Here is a 12,947-nt window from a genome sequence, read left to right on the forward strand (position 1 = left end):
GTCTCAATCGACAGGGAGCTGTAGGTTTATGAGAATATCCAGTACCTACTCTGAGAACTTTTTATAATCCCTTTGCTGTTAGATAGAAAACTGAATTCCTGCCTTGGTACTGGAGGGTTCCAAGACTGTCCAGAACACAAGATGTGCAGTCTAAGACTCATGCTAACTATTTTTTAACTGAAAGTTAACCTCTCAGGAAAATTAACTGCAGAGCCATTCTTCTTGATGTAAAAAACTACATTCTGTTTCATCATCTGGCATTAACTTGTTTTCAGCAGCACCTATTGAAAACTAAGAACCCAATGCAAAGGCAACACATAGACCTAGTTCATTTTAAATTAAAATGCAGAATCACTTGGGATACCTCTACTCACAAGCACAGCACAGAGACAACCTAATAACAAAGTACAAATTAACTGGTTACAACTTGATGTTACTTTTGAAGAAAGAATTGTATATATGTGAAACAAGTACTGCTGGTCAAAGTTTGTGCATTTATTCATTTATTTATTTATTATTTATTGAATTCCTGCAGTGAGCTGATTAGCCAAGGGCAATCTTGCAGCAAGAAAATGATGAGTTGTTAAATAACTCTTCTTTCCTTTTCTGCTCAGCTCTGCTCATTAGCAGATTTGGGATGTACCTCCTGTGGGTGATAGAACCTAATAAACCTTATTCATTCTAAAATTAAAAAAAAAAAAAGTTGAATGCTTACCATGCACAAGATGACAGAAGATCAAAACAACAGAAGACAGAGTTTCCGATAACAAATAGTAGGATTTCACAGTTCCATAGCGACTCTGCATATACTTTTTATTTTTGAGTTTAAATGCATTTTATTTTTAGACAATCTACATAACATGTTTTTGGGGTTTTTTCCTCAAAAACAATGCCTCTGCTCCAAATAAATCAACATCAAAACGAAGGGGTCAGGATGACATCAATCCCCCATTTGTCTAAGTCCTGGTGTTGTGTAGATGAGAAGCAGCAGCCAGCCAGTTATGACGAGCAAGTGATCCCAACAGCCAAATGTGTTAACATTTTTCCATTTCTAGACCATCCTTAAAGGAAGTCACATATGGCGTCACGCTATCCTCACGGTAGTCCAGCAGAGCAGCCATGCCATCCGGATTCATGTTTTCACCAATAAAGAACTGATAGTTTTTGAAATTAGCAAGGATGTGCTTGATTTGTTCTGCAGCCCCTGTCATAAAAGGTTTTCCTCTTTCTGGTCTCTGTTCTTCAAGCTTCCCTTTGATTGACTTCATGTAATCTTTGATGTACTTCTTGTTGGCTTTTGTGAAGCTGGTTTCCTGCAAGTGATGGTTCATGACAATATCCACCCCACTGATTACTGTGCTTTCGGTACCTTAGCCCTTGGGGCCTTCAGCGGAGGCATTTCCACCGATGAGCAAGTCATCAATGTTACCCTCTGTTCTATGGACCATCTTCCCCTCCACCTCCAGACACAGCCCGTCGTCGATCTTGTAGATGTTGGAGAACATCTCATCATGGCTGATGAGGTCCCGGTAGATGATCATGATGGCGAGCGGAGGGTGTCACTAGCTTAGTAGGAGCCTGGAGCTCAGAGCTAGGGAGGTGCAGCCGGAGCGGCGCTCTGGGGGAGGAGGGACCGGGCAGAAAAAAAGCTGCATATAATTTTATAATGAAAAGAATACTTACAGAAATATCACGTCTCTATTTTTTTTTTTTAGGAGTTCACATAAATAACTTATTAGGGACCAGCCCACATTTTTTATATTTCATAATTTTAAAAAATTACAACACCCATTTCTACACACTTCCAAAGCATGCAACAATTCAAGGTTTTATAATTATTTTTTATAGCATCCATTTAAAAAAATAAAGGCTTATCACAGAGAAGCAAACATGCACTTTAATCACAGAGAAGCAAATATGCACTTTAATCAGAACATTCTCATCCTATAGGATAGATACCTTCCATGAAAGTATTCTATAGAATTTCCCTGTCCAATACTGTAGCCACTAAAGATATGTGGCTATTTAAATTTAAACTCTTTGGGGGCCTCCCTGGTGGTGCAGTGGTTAAGAATCCGCCTGCCAATGCAGGGGACATGGGTTCGAGCCCTGGTCTGGGAAGATCCCACATGCCGCAGAGCAACTAAGCCCGTGCGCCACAACTACTGAGCCTGCTCTCTAAAGCCCGCGAGCCTGTGCTCCACAACAAGAGAAGCCACTACAGTGAGAAGCCCATACATTGCAACGAAGAATAGCCCCCGCTCGCCACAACTAGAGAAAGCCCGCGTGCAGCAACGAAGACCCAAAGCAGCCCAAAATAAAATGAATAAAATAAAATACAATAAATTAAATAAATAAATTTAAATTCTTTTTTTATTTGAAGTCTAATTGATTTATAATGTTTCAGATGTCCAGCAAAGTGATTCAGTTATGTATATATGTATATTCTTTTTCAGATTATTTTCCATTACAGGTTATTATAGGATACTGAATATAGTTCTCTGTGCTATACGGTAGGTCCTTCTTGTTTATTTTATATATAGCAGTGTGTATCAGTTAATCCCAAATTCCTAATTTATCCCCTGCCTTTCCACTTTGGTAACCCTAAGTTTGTCCTCTATGTCTGTAAGTCTATTTCTGTTTTTTAAATAAGTTCATTTGTATCATATTTTAGATTCCACATATAAGTGATATCGTATGGTATTTGTCTTTCTCTTTCTGACTTACTTCACTTAGTATGATCATCTCTAGGTCCATCCATAAAAATTCAGCCCCTCAGTTACACAAGCCTCATTTCAAGGGCTCAAGAGACACAGTGGCTAGTGGCTACCATATCACAGCACAGAATATTTTATTCATCACAGAGAATTCTGTTGGACTGCACAGTTGTCACCATAATTATCTTTATCCACAAAGAATGATACTGTCTTGACCCAATGTCTTAGCCTTTTTGTACAATTGTAGACTGTAAAGATGTCTGAGAACATGTATATCAACACATTATTACCTGAAGGAACTAATGCTTGGAAAGTTTTAGGTAACAGAAAGATAGATAACTCAAGGTTTTTCTCTACATTCTGAAGTCCATCTTGCATTGAAATCTTTAGTCTTCCAGTCCCTGCCTGGAGTGTGGTGGCTGATTGAAATCTAGGGCTCAGGTGATCAGATTTTATCTACTATGACAGTGCTGATTGAATCATAATAGCTGCTTGATTCAGGCTTGTGAGCTCAGAGAGAAAAGTGGTTTGATGTATTAATGATGACTTGTAGGCCGAGAGCTGATTTTGTACTTGCAAGACATTTTGTGTTAACTAAAAATATTAGCTAGCAACTAATAAGCACACACATGGTGGTAAGGTGCACAAGCAGAAGTAAAGCAATTTTGAAGTGGGGAACAGTATATCTCACATCCCCCAGACTACCTGAAAATCATTCTTCAGTTTGGGCTCTGTAACTTTAGAAGGATATAGATAGAACGCTGCTGATAAAAGGAAGAACTTTAAATTACACTCACACATTTTCCAAGCCCTAGTCCACCTTCTCTCCACCTTTTATAAGAGATATGAGTCCTGGACTAAGAAAAACCTCTTCGGAATGAATCTAGGAAAGAAACTATAAAATAACCTTCCAAGAGAGTCTCTTATGGAGAAAAATAAAATGTCACCTCTCTTGCTGCCGCTTAAAAATACGTTTTCCTGAGAATCAGAAGACACATGGAAGGACTTCTTCAAGCCACATGTGTCTGCAGTAATCTCTGGAGAGATTTAAGAAATAAAATTTCTCATTCTTAGAATCTTGCCTGTCCATCGCATAAATTCCTACTGCACTCTGCCTCTAGAAAAATACTGTATTATTTAGCTCACCTGAAATTCAGTCCGAGATCGGACTTCCAATTTCTGTTTGGAAGGTTGAATTTTATAAAGGAGATTTCCAAGCTTATCCATCTAAAATCTCCTCGTTGAAAGCTCTAGTTCAGCCACTGTGAAGTTTCACAGAGGTTGAGTCCAGTTTGAGAGCTGTCTGGGAGCCTTACTTCAGCTTCACTTTTCTATAGAATTTTGGCTATACTCCCATGGAAAAAAAGAAAATGTGAATCTAATTTTTCCTTTGTTAGCAATGCTCATAGAATATATTGGTTAAAGCAGAAGTCCTTTTAATGAATTGTGAATTTTTCAATGGTCATCTGTGTGAAGTTTCCCCGTTCCCCACTCCCACCCCAGGATAACTGTGACTATGTAGTGTGAAAATGGAACTTGTTTTTAAAGAATATATTTTGAAGAAGAAATTCTCCAAAAGCCTCAATACAAGGTGGATGATTTGCTTCCTTTGTTATGATCAGACAGACCACATTTACACAAGAGTAAGAATTTAAACAGAAAAAATAATCTATAAGGAAAAGGATTCAATTTGATTCTTTTTGAAACACTTACATTATTAAGTGTTTTGGGGGGTTTTTTTTTGCTCTAATTTGTGTTTGGTACCACAATTCACACTGGAATCACCCTGGAAATCTTGTTTCAATTAATTTCTTAAGACAATTCACCCATTTAATGACAAGAATATCTTTGATGACTTAAGTCAAAGTATCAGGTATTAATCCATGTCAATATGGCTGCTGGACAAGGGGTTTCCCTGTACATTTTAAACATATACACTAGTTATGAAACCAGAGCAAGAGTGACACAGGCCTTCTACTAGTCAGACATTTCAGCATGCACAAAATAAATATCTGATGATTTAACTAATGAGAAGCTACTGTATAACACAGGGAACTATACTCAATGCTCTGTGGTGACCTGAATGGGAAGGAAATTCAAAAAAGGAGGGGATATATGTATACGTATAACTGATGCAATTTGCTGCAGAGCAGAAACTAACACAATATTGTAAACCAACTATACTCCAATAAAAATGAATTGTTTAAAAAAAGAATTAGGTAGAACATTTGTCTACATTTATCTACTAATATGTGTCTATTCCCTTCTTTATGCAGTATGTATATAATTCTAGACATTTTAATTCCTCCCATCTTCCTAAAAGAATTAGATAAATGAGCTCCTAACATAGTAGAAGATTTAGAAGATTATTTGGCAGGTTCCAAAGGCTTTTTGAGCCTTTAAAAAGATAATGAATTAAACAAAATAATAGTAAAGGCATGAGAAATAAGCCAGTGTTTGTTTGTGAATTGGTGAAGCACACAGCAACCTAAGATTTATTGTTTGAGAAAAACCAAGACAGGCCCTCTTCCCATACTTCCTTCTATAAATAGAAAGGTATAAATGCATAAATATATTCATATATCTCAAATATACACATTGCTTTTTTTAGGCTCCGGACGCACAGGCTCAGTGGCCATGGCTCACGGGCCCAGCCGCTCCGCGGCATGTGGGATCTTCCCGGACCGGGGCATGAACCCGTGTCCCCTGCATCGGCAGGCGGACTCTCAACCACTGCGCCACCAGGGAATCCCCCTCAAATATACACATTGCAAGAAAAATGGGAAACAAATGAAACGAACCGTCAAGAGTAGTTATTTCTGAATGGTGTTAACTATAGACAATTGTTATTTTCTTCTCTTATTTTTTTTACTCACTCCTTAAATTTCCTGTTATTTTTAATCAGAAATAAAAAGTATTTTGATACCACTAGTTTTTTTCTATTGATAACCCCCTGCATGTGGTCTTTTTAAAATTTTTAGCAAGAAAAAATGTTAAATAATTTTAGCATACAAGAACATCTATGACCTAAGTGCCTGCCTAAGAGCAAGAAATATGAAAAGTTTGATCCAAACATAGAAATTCACATGCCACAGATGGGGCACCTAGAACAACAACAAAAACAAAGTGTATTCCGGTTCAAAAGTGATGGTTGGTGAGCACAGTTTACATTTCATAGTTTACAGCAAAAGATTGTGTTTTGTTAACTTTGCAAGACCTATTCATTACATGATGCAATGAACAAAGAGGTAAAAACTATAAATTATCCACCGAGAATTTGTGGGATATTTATAAGGAACTGAAGCAGAATTTGGTTCTTTATTTTAATATAGTCAGACAACACGGTGAAAATTTGTTGAAGAAATTTACTAGATGTCTTCTTCAATTGAAGACACTTTTTCGACTCAGGATCCTCAGTAGCCTAATTTCTTAGATTCCTATTGGCCTTACGTATATGTATAACTGAATCACTTTGCTGTATACCTGAAACTAACACAACACTGTAAATCAACTATACTCCAATATAAAATAAAACAAATTTTAAAAAGAAATTATACTTATTAATGCAATAAGGCACAAACCAAATGAAACTGAAACTGTTGAAAACATAGAAACACATGATTGGGTTTCACGAAAATATGAACGTGTGCAGAGTCAATGTGGACACCTGGATTGAGCTTCCATTTCCTCCCCTTAGTGCTACACTTAAGATAAATAGGATCACAGTCTTAGAAAAACTGCAGAGCCAGACTGTGGAAATTAATTTGTAATTTCAGAAGAGAGCTACAGGTAAAAGGAAGAAAGTTAACGGCTTCTCCCATTTTTCCATAAGTTATGCGTCTTGACTGGAGAAGCAGAAGGTCAGAGAAACAGAAAGGATGGTGAAGGTGACTCTGATGAGTAGTTCCAGGAAACTGAATGAAGTCCTATTGTCTGGAGAATGTCATGGATCCCAAATCAACAGGTTGCAGGCACATTCTCAGAAAACGCGTATCTTGTTTTGGGTCAACGTGAATGACAAAGAAGAGTCAACTTTCTGTCACGATATGGGTCACAGAAGGTTTTTGAAACTTTTATTTTTATCATTGAAGATCTTATCCGAAGGATCAGAATGAGGAAGTACCCATGCTCCTGGATTAATCGGAGGAAATTTTGAACATCTATTGACTTCAAGTAAGTGTATGTTCAGATGTTTTCTGGGTTTTATCCTCTCTGTTTTGGGGTGGGTAAATCTCCAGAACAGGTGGTATTTTTTTTCCAAAGCAACCATTTATGAAAACCCCGTATAAGTTAGTGCTTTAATGTACTTTGATCACATTAATCCTCCTAAGGTAGCTATTACCGGCCTCATTTTTTCAGTGAAATGTCTGAAATCCAAGAGAGTGACGTGATATGCCTAAGGTCTCACAGATTGCAGGTAGAAAAACTGAAATGGAAATCTATGTTTTCTAGCTGTAAATTTCTTACTTTTCATATGTATCATGCTTCCTTCTCAAGTTTTATCTTTCTCTTTTTTTTTTAACTCATGACAGCTTCTAATTATACCAGAATATCATCAGGCTCTCCATCTATCTACCTATCCATCATGTTAATGATGGGCCCATTGTTCTGAGTTTATGAAGAGCTCTTTATGAAGAATGGATACAAAATGTTGTTAAATGCTTTTTTTCTTCCCATGGGTGGGAATGCTAAAGGATTTTTCTCCTCCAGTTTAAAATAAGAGAATTATGTTAAAATATTTCCTAATATTGATCCATTCTTAAATTGCTGGCATGAACACCATGTGGCCAAGGTGTTTTCTCTCTTAGTGTGTTGCTGCATTCAATTTGTTCTATTTTATTTATGACGTTTGCATTTATTCATAAGTGAAACTGGCCCACAGTTTTATTATATTATGTTGGTATGTGAAGTCTTTTGTGTCCAATGTCCACTTTAAAAAATGTCTTTGTCTGGACTCATGGATTCCTTTGTATTTGGGGAGAGAATTCAGCTAAGGGGGAAAAAAAAGAAAGAGTAGAGGTCCCCATATCTCTTGTCTTTAGCTTCCATGGCTGTCTTTAATGAGCAAACTTCCAGATGGATCTGGATCACAGAGCTCCTGCCTTAACCTCTCAGCCTAGACCGATAAGTTAATTTACGTTGAAGGGGACAAGAACCGCCAAGAAAGAACAGTATCCTTCTAATTGTGGAGACAGGTAAAAGTATCTCAGAGCTAGAAATTCCAGACCATTTGGCCAAACTGCTAAACATCACCTGCCTCTGTAAAAACATATTGTTTTTCAAAAACAAAGTGTTCCAGATAGAGGGCATCTCACTACCAAGGACTCTGGTCCTGCCATCTTTTCACTCTGTCATTCTCCGTGTGTTGGCAAGATGCTACAGTGATCCCGGGTGTCATGGGCTGACATGACTGTATCGTGAGAGGAAGGGAGATATTTCCTCCCGCATGCCTATTTTACTAGGTAAAATGTTTCCCAGGAACTCCTAGTGGACATCTCCTCCAGTCTTTTTCACTGGAATTAGATCTCATACCCACGTCATAGGTGCAAAGGAGATGAGAAGAAAAGTATAAGGTGTATTCTGCATCTACTGTGGGAGTGTGTTCTCCCGCAAGCAAGAAAAGAGAGAGAAGAGACTGTTCTGGAAGGAAGCAACAATATGGTCACAAAAGAAAAGGGGAGGGACTTCCCTGCACTCAGTGGCTAAGAATCCACCTGCCAATGCAGGGGACACAGGTTCGATCCCTGGCCCAGGAAGATCCCGCATGTGGCGGGGCAACTAAGCCCAAGCACCACAACTACTGAGCCTGAGCTCTAGAGCCCGCGAGCCACAACTACTGAGCCCACGTGCCTAGAGCCTGGGCTCCGCAACAAGAGGCCTGTGCACTGCAACAAAGAGTAGCCCCCCGCTTGCCACAATTAGAGAAAGGCTGTGCGTGGCAACGCATACCCAACGCAGCCAAAAATTAAAAAAAAAAAAAAGGGGGAGGATGGGCACCCACATAAGATCCTCTGGAGAGGAAGGAAAGAGCAATGAAGGAGGGAGTATTTAGGTGCAAAAGACAAAACATTGCTCACTTCCCAATGTTGACTAAGAATTGTACAGGAAGGTGCGGTTATCTTTTAGTATCTTGCATGTAGTGGTCTTTGAATCAACTTTTAATTTTCCCATGAGGTTGAATGGATTGAAAATGTAAAGTCAACAAGGGTTAGATGTATTCATTCACATGGTATTGAATCACCCACTCAAGATAGGAATATTTGGGGGCACATCTGATTTTTCTGATATTGAAATCAAAGAATAGAGTAGTTAGCTTTTACAACCATCGACAAAGACTGAGTCTAACCTTGGACCCTGCAGTGGTTCAATCATTGTTACACCTGCATGGGTATGTTTGTCATATGAGACTCCAGACTGCTATAGAGAACTATAATATTCCCACATTCCTCTTCATTTTATTAATCGATTGATACTATCTTTCATTATGGGGATGAAAATGACTGAAAGGGAACAGAGATTATTTATTGTGGAAGGGAAAAAAAAACACAAACGCTTTCAATATATCAATAAAGAGTACCCAATTCCTTTTCATTCTTTGTGTTAAGTGTGTGTTACTCAGTCTTACCTCATCTGTGTTTAATAGGCTTCCTTCATACTCTCTCCATGAAGCCAGAGATGTACATATTAAACACAGGAGTTTCTGACAGCTTCTCCTTCCCTAGGGCAAGACTGCTCAACTAGTAGTAACTAAGATATCTTTTGACAAGTGCGGCTAAGAGCTGGTAAAGCTTAGTCAATCTGTATCAGCCTTGTTGGCACTTTCTTTCCATTTCAGACCTGTATTGCCTTGAATGATGGGTACTGGAGAATGACTACAGAAGCTATACAATCCAAGAAGGGTAGTAGATGAAATCAGGCAGGGAGGGTTAGTGGGGATGAATGCAAAACCAGACTCATATTGATCAGAGCAAGGAAAATACTTTTTCCAACTACAATTGCAGCTGAAACCCATAAATTAGATGATTGAAGTAATAAGACACGTGAAATGGCTTTTAAGTCCACTACGCACTCTGTGTAATAAATTTCAAATGACATGGAGGCTTTTAGTGGAGAGAATGATTTATTGCCATCTGCAAGAAGGAAGCTTTCAGGGATTATCTCTAAAGTGGCAAAACACTATTCCAAATTTCACAAAATTAGCGAAGCTTAGTGAAGCTTGGTGACTGAACTGACAAGCAAGCTCAAAAAAAAAAAAAATTAATGGAACAAAAGTACTGCAAAGGTGCACTTTCACATCCCAATAGTTAGACATGTATTATCTCCTCAAAAATATTCAAATGAACACTTGATGAAAATCTCTTTTAATTTGTTAGGAAAAAATTCCTGAGAATATTTGATTTTTAAAATTATTTTTAATATGTGGGTATATTCCAAAATGATACATAGAAAAGTCTAAATATATTCCAGCTCATGTTCAGCATGGAATGGACTAAACCCTAAATGGGTTGGACTTCTCTTGCCTCAGGCAACATTTTCCATGATTCCTTTACTTGGGAAAACCCAAGACAGTTCACCCATGAACTCCTGAACAAAAGATGGACAGAACAGTCATGGCGCTCACCTTACATCCTGGTCTTTTAAGGAAAATTGTGATTAAGCAACTCAGGTAAAATCTGAGGGGCCTTACAAAAATATATTACTTGCCAAACAAAAAGAAAATAACAGAGAAGTCTGAGGACTGGGACAGGCAGAGATAGGAAGATGCTGTGAAGTCTGAGACCTGGAAAGATTTTCTGGATCTGGGATCTATCTCATGCTTTCCTCCTGTGCAACAAGTCTTTTAATTCTAGCCAATTGCAAAGAATGGGAAAGCTAGGAATCTAGAAGTATGTCTTTTCTGCAAATAACAGGTATTCACTGTCAGAATTTTCAGATTCCAATTGTGCAATGATCCCAGGAGATTTCTTTTCTTTTCTTTTCTTTCTTTTTTTTATCCTGACCTAGCAGCACATGGCTGTCAAGAGGGAGCAACAGTAGACTTACCCACATTTTGTCCCCTCCAGCTCCATTCCATCCCTTCTTTAACCACTAGTCCTCTCACTTCTGTAGGACATTCATTTGATCCTGACTGAGATATAATTGGCATCCACTAATTAACCATTTATTGCACCTCCTTGTTTTCCTTCTGTGTCACCTATTTTACCACCACAAAGACTCAGATTTCATTATTTCATCTGCCAAGACTACCGCCTAAGAAAGGAGATGTTTTGGATATTAATACAGTCTCCTGTTTCCCCCTCTAAATTTAATGGAACTGTATTCCAACTTTTAATGATTTCTCAATTACAGTAAGATTTTTAAAAGTAGCAAAAAAAAAGTATCTCTTTCAATTCACATAATTAAAGTGAGTATCTTCCTTAGACAATTTGCAAGTTGCCAATCTGAGAACTGTACATGGTTTAATTTTTAATAAGTGGTAGGACTAATGACTAAAGTGGAAGAGAACTGTACAGTTTAATATTGCATTTTTCTTCAAGTCCTCTTCATATAAACAAATTCCTCCTGCAAATGCTAATTAGTGATTAAAAGCCACAAAACACATTATATTTGAGGTAGCCAGTGTCTTTGCATACGGCAAGGCATACTCTCCCACTAATCAGTTACTAAAATGCTCTGTCTTACAGAATTAAGACATGAATATCAAATAAATCAGTTTTTTCCAACATTTTCATTGGCACTAAATCTGAAGATGAAGAGAAGTAGTTCTCATCAAAAGAAATGAAATATTCCTCAAGCAAGTAGACCCATAATTTTACAAATGCGAAGAAGTCAGGGAAGGGGTCCCAAAACCCTGTGATCTGCATTCAGAGATGAATTAGTGACCAAATGTTTTCTCATTTTCTGAGTTAACTGAACGACCTGCATCCAGAAATACTGGTACCTCACCATAAACACTATTCAGAAATAATATAATTCATTGTGAAGTGGTTCTTTCTTGGAACCCATCTATTCTAATTATCTATTGCTATGTAACAAACCACTCTCCACACTAGTGACATAAAAATAGCAACCATTTTATCATGGTCATGGATGTTGGGGGTCAGGATTTTGAATAGAGTACAGTGAGGCTGGCTTGTCTCTGCTCCAGGGCATCTGGGACCTCAGCTCAGAAGACTCAAGTGGGTTGAGGGTGACTCAATTAGTCAGGGGATGGAATTATCTGGAAGGTCCTTCACTCACGTGTCTGGTGCTTGAGTTAGGACAACCCAAAGGCTGGGCTCACGAGGTCTGTCGATCAGCATGCCTGCATGCAGTGTTTCCATGTAGCTTGGGCTTATCACAGCATGGCAGCTGGGCTCCAGAGAAAGCCCCCTGAGACGGAACAGCTGATAATTGAGTATTCTAGGAGATCAACGCTAACACTGCTTGGCCCTTTCTGGCCCAGCCTCAGAAGTCATGCAGCATCACTTCTACCAAGTTCTATTGGTTACAGGTGAGTCCTGGAGGCCAGCCCAGCTTCAAAAGGAGTGCCATGAGACTCTTCCCCTTGATGGGAGAGACTCGAGGTCACATTACTGAAGGACATGTGGGATAGAAGATATTGCTGCAGCTCTTTTTGGAAAATAAAATTTGTCACCCCAAGGAAGGAGGACGGAATATGAAATGCCTTTAGCATCTTTTAAATGCTATTCTCTCTGCTAGGCAATATACATGTAATGACATTGAGTTACCAACTACTTCATGTATCAGTCCTAGCACTTGCCACATTATATTGAAAATATCTGTTTTTAATCTATCTTGCTTACTAGTTGCCAAATTTCTCCATACCAAGACCACCCTTTGAATCTATTCCAAGTGTCTTGAGTATCTGGCATGTAATAGATGCGCAAGTATTTGTGAAATAAAAAGTTATCTCTGCAATTCATTCATTCTATCTCACGTATTCATTACTAATTATGTAGTAATTATTCATTTATACATGTTTTCTCTGCTAAATTCTCTGCCTCTTGCTCAGACTTTGTCTTATCTCCAAAACCTAACCATCTGCCTGGCACAGGGTAGGTTCTCAAGAAGCTTTTATGAAACTGAACTGGTCTTTTTTGGAAGATGGATCCACCACGTGGAAACCAATAACAAACCTGGTGGGAGGCTAAACTTTCACTTTATTCATGATCCTATAACAATAGAGACCAAAAGAATGTATTTCTTTTATCTTACTGCTTCAAAACA

The 12,947-nt window shown here is 38.3% G+C and overlaps 1 long non-coding RNA gene and 1 pseudogene across 1 annotated transcript in view; both read right to left on the minus strand.

Moving 5' to 3' along the window:
- LOC109551580 (uncharacterized) overlaps nucleotides 1-12,947 on the minus strand; it is a 382,304-nt gene that overhangs the window by 161,506 nt on the left and 207,851 nt on the right. The gene's annotated exons all lie outside the window — the stretch shown is intronic.
- On the minus strand, nucleotides 1,020-1,556 carry LOC101329722 (translationally-controlled tumor protein-like; annotated as a pseudogene).

This window comes from Tursiops truncatus, chromosome 10 (assembly GCF_011762595.2).
Source record: "Tursiops truncatus isolate mTurTru1 chromosome 10, mTurTru1.mat.Y, whole genome shotgun sequence".
In the NCBI taxonomy this organism is placed as follows: Eukaryota; Metazoa; Chordata; class Mammalia; order Artiodactyla; family Delphinidae; genus Tursiops; species Tursiops truncatus.